This window comes from Belonocnema kinseyi, chromosome 5, assembly GCF_010883055.1.
Source record: "Belonocnema kinseyi isolate 2016_QV_RU_SX_M_011 chromosome 5, B_treatae_v1, whole genome shotgun sequence".
NCBI classification, from domain to species: Eukaryota; Metazoa; Arthropoda; class Insecta; order Hymenoptera; family Cynipidae; genus Belonocnema; species Belonocnema kinseyi.
The window spans coordinates 113,738,664-113,743,454 of record NC_046661.1 but is presented as its reverse complement, the minus strand read 5'-3'; positions in this window follow the sequence as shown (position 1 = coordinate 113,743,454).

Below are 4,791 nucleotides of genomic sequence, written 5' to 3'. Positions count from 1 at the left end.
TAACAGACTGAGCTCGGGCGGGATTCTTACATGTATATATAGTCTAGGAACTTAGTGGGGGAAGGTTCAGAGTCGAAGGTTCAAATTCCCCTTTCTAACAAACAGTATTAGTCGAATTTAAGTGATCTCACAACATTCTCTTGTAAAATTTTTATGACTGCTTTTCACTATAATTTGTCATTTAATGGTAGTAAGAATGTCTTATTTGGCGGCGTTTTTCTGCTCTCGTTTCTTACGAGGGTCTGTTTTTAGGGATTACACCGTATTTTTTTCTTTTTGACTTATTGACTGTGATGTAGATTATTTTCTTCTTGAAGTGTGTACTTTTTTTGTAAATTAATATATGAATATGATGAGTTTTTATGTTTATTTCATGTTTTGTTTCTAAGAGATCCGTAAGTTTAAAACATTATTTTTAGTAGATATAAAGAAAATTTAATAATTATATTGACAAAGTTTTTGAATTGAAGAGAAATTGTTGAGCGCGAAGCGCGAGTTTCGCAATGAGAATGTCATCGTGAAAGCCGTAGGTGCTTTGAGAACATTCTTTAAAAATGAATGGAAAAAATGTCATTTCCAATTCATGGTTGTATTTCTTCTGAAGTTTAATTTTTAGTTTTCCATTAAAGTTATAATATTTATGAAATTTGAAAAAATGTATGTACAGTATTATATCATGCATTTGGGAGCATTCACCGCGACACATTTTTCAGGAACTTTTGACCTCCCCCCCCCTGCTTGATACATAATATACATTGCATTGTAATGAATAATTGAGAAATAATTTAAAAATAAAATTACTATATGTATGCGGTGAACGCATCTTGAAGAGAATGAATAGAAGAGAGAAAACACTACAGTTACTGTATAGGAGGCTTCACGTGAAACGTAACCAATAAAGCAAGATAAAAGCATTCATATAGGAAACAGCCAAACATATTTGACACACAAACACAATAAAGGGGATCAAAGTGATGACGAAGCTATTTAGGACTTACGGCCAAACTAAATGAGTCCTTAGTTATAGCCTCCTCTGCATCTTCTCCATCAATTGGAGCCTCCTCTTCTGGTAGGGATGCCTCCAGAGAGGAGTAATTTGGTGCCCTAGGCGCAGCTGCCACCTGCGATTGTGACACCACCTTTCTTGCCAAGGTTGCCAGCGAAGAATTCCGATATAACGGGCTGCTCGCTCGATGCCCTTGAGCAGCTGTGGCGTCCCCGGCTAAGCTCAGTCGGGCCTCTGTTTCCCTTGGCTCCTGCTGGGCGCTCGCACGTGCAGACCTTCTTTGCTCTACCGTTGACTGGCAGGGTGATAAGAGTACTGCCCTGGTATTGTCGCTTCCCAGGCTGAGCCTCCTTAGTGAGTCAAATACCTCATCTTCTTCTCCCGTGGGGTCACCGCCCCACCATGGTTAAGCCATATAGCCTTCCAGCCGCTGGAGCGGTTACAAAGTCTCTTACGACTCGGGCCCCCGTCGATCTCCTGATCAGCCAACCGCTTGCGATTAGTTTCCGCGACCAGACCATATCGTCCTTCGTTTCCCCTTGTAGCGTCGGCTCCTCCTCCCCATCCGAATCGCGGATCCGGGTTTACGTACTTGAACAATTTCGAAACGTGACATCTTCCCTTCAGTCCGTCCTCTTGACATGCTAATTAATATACGCCGGGTAAACAAACCTTACGACCACGTATGGACCTTTAAATGGTTTCAGCAACTTGCTCGCGACATTTTGATTCTTCCCGGAATAGTAGTGTGTCCGCTTCTTTACTAGGTCCCCTACTTTGAAAGTGACATTTCAATGACTCTCAAATTAGTGAGCCTTGTCATTCTAGTTGCCTAATCTTCAGTATTGGGTGAAGCCAACTCTGCCTCCCCCTTAGCGGTGCGTCGAAGCAGGTTCCTAGGCCGGGGCTTCCGTCCCATATTTAAAAATGCTGGAGTACACCTTGTTATAGTGTGCACGGACGTATTATACGCAAACATAATTTCTTTTAGTTGCACATCCCATTCCCGGTGAGTCTGCTCTACGAATGAGACTATCATGGTCTTAAGGATGCGATTAGCCTTCTTGACTGGGTTCGCCTGGGCGTGGTATACCGGGCTGAACGATCGGTGGATATTATATTCTCTAGCGATATCGTCCAATACCTTATTAGCGTATTCTGTGCCCGATCAGAATGAAGCACTTCCGGTGTCCCCCAACGGCTGATAATTAGATCCTCAAAGGTATCCTTAATGTTAGCTGCATTCAATTTTCTTAGAGGGGCCACCCCATCATTTTGTAAAAAGGTTCTGGTATACTATCAGATATTCATTACCCTTTTTACTTTTTGGAAATGGACCCATGTCGTCCGTGGCGACTACAGCCCACGGCTCTTAAATTAAGCGATGGCCCATTAGACCTTTCGGGCCTGATTGGTCCAATTTGGTTAGCTGACAGGTTTCACGCCTGTTGATGTAGATACTGATGTCCTTAAACATTCCCGGCCAATAGTAGCGCAACTTTGCTCTATAGAAAGTCTTCTCAATGCCCATGTGGTCGAATGCAAGGTTTTTATGCACCTCCCTTATTACGTCCTCAATCTGGTCTTGTGGTACGACCAGTTTCCAGGCGTCCAAGTCCTCCAGGATGTCTTGCAGTAAGGGGTTATTCTGATATCGATATAACCGACCGCCGACCACCTTCCACTTCTATACTTAGTTGGCGTATCTATGACCGCCTGACGGCGTCTGTCGTACCATTCATCTTCCACCGGTTCTATAATGGCCAATTAAAGGTCTTCCGCTTCCTCATGAAACAGCAAAAGCGCGTCCGGAACATGGTGCATTGCTTTTATCCTGTGCACTACCTCGAAGTCATACTCCAAGAGGTCGAGTGCCCATCTTGCCAATGAGCCGTGAAATTATACCCCTCTAGATAGTACCTGAATTTCCTTATCGGCAATTCCTTTGTAACTCTCAGGTTCGCTTCATCTTATTCTAACGGCTACCTCGCCGGTTCTACCTCCCAAACTGATGAGGATTGACGCTACGTCCATGATGGACTCTAAGGTTCCATTCTCTATCACGGCCGCGCCCCTCCTACTCAGCTTGATTTTATTATTACCCGCTTTACCGATTTCTAGCCCATTTGCTCCCATGAAAGTGCTCGTTGATCCTGTGTCCACCAATGAATGACAGGGTGTACCGCCAATTACGAGGTCAATATAGGGTTGAACGGTTATTTTGTTATCAAATTATTTTTTAATCTGAAAATTCAACCATTCCATTTTTGGTTAAAAATTTATCTTACCAAGTATAAAATGCTTCTATTTAATTAAGTAAAATTCATATATTTAGTTTAAATCCTATATTTAAATTTGCCAGATATAAACTTCCTACAAAATTCCACAGTATAATTAAAAACACGATTTTTCTACAAATTTCAACAATTGAATTTTTAGCAGTTAAGTTTTCAACCCAATTCAGCAGTTAAATTGTCAACAGGCGAATTTTCTACCAAAGGCATTATTGCACTTTCAACTATACTACGGAAAATTTCATAATGCTGGCTAGGCAGCGTCAAAACATAAACTAATGTCTACGATAACGTATACTAATTTTAATTTTTCATTGCAAGTGACATCGTTAGAATCGAAAAAAAACGTAGATTTTGAAAATAATATTTTTAAATTGCTCATTGCAAAATTATAAAAATTTTATGTTTCGTATTTTACTGCTCATTAGGACAAAGAGCTCTCTCTGGTAAGGCTCGACACAGCGCTCTCGCTCAGCCAACGAAGCACAGTGGGAAATTACTTTTTTGTTCAAAATAACGTACAGTCCACAAATGTTGACCGATTTGAAAAACAATTTGAAAAAAAGCTGATAAGATTTCTAAGAGAGATGTCATACCTGATTTTTGAATAAGGTTTTTAATTTTTTTATAAATAAACAAGTATGACGGAAAATTGCCATTTTTTCTATTTGACGTGCCCGGTGCTCGTCAATAACAGGAAAATGGTTAAAATCGTCTAAGTTGTATAGAGTAACATTAGTTAAAGATTATCCAATATTATACAATTAACAATAAAGAATGTGTAAACAAATTATTTGTTGAATAAATGTTTTCTACTATTTTCTATAATTATACGTTTTTTCAAGATATATTGCAAGAAGTTTGAATCAGAACAATATGATATTAAACAAAATTTCTCTTCAGATTATAATTGTTAATATTATAAACAAATTTGATGAACAAATGCATTATTCGGGCATTTGTCGGCAGAGAAATTCGGTTTTTTCAATGCCAGTCTTTTCAGTTGCGAACTTCATGACAATTTCAGCAAATCTGTGGAAATCAACATTTTGCGCCAACGATCTGTATTAGTAGCCTCTCTGCTACATTCTCGAGTGTTAAATTGTCGGATATGTTTAAAGATATTATTATTTGTTTATAAGATATTATTTACAGAACAATCACGAGCTAGTCCGACAAATCTGGGAACCAGTGTCTCCAGAACGTGGAGACACTGGTATGAAGAAGCTCTGCGCGCGATGGGTGCCGCGTTTGCTCACAGTGGACCAAAAACGAATTCGTGTGACAACTTCCCAGCAGAATTTGGCATTATTTTCGAGTAAGCCGACCGAGTTTTTGCGCCGATTCATAACCATGGATGAAACCTGGATCCACTACTACTCTCCTGATTCAACGCAACAGGCAAAACAGTGGGTTCCACCGGACCAAAGTGCTCCGAAGCGTCCAAAAACGCAACAATGGGTCGGAAAGGTTATGGCCTCCGTATTTTGG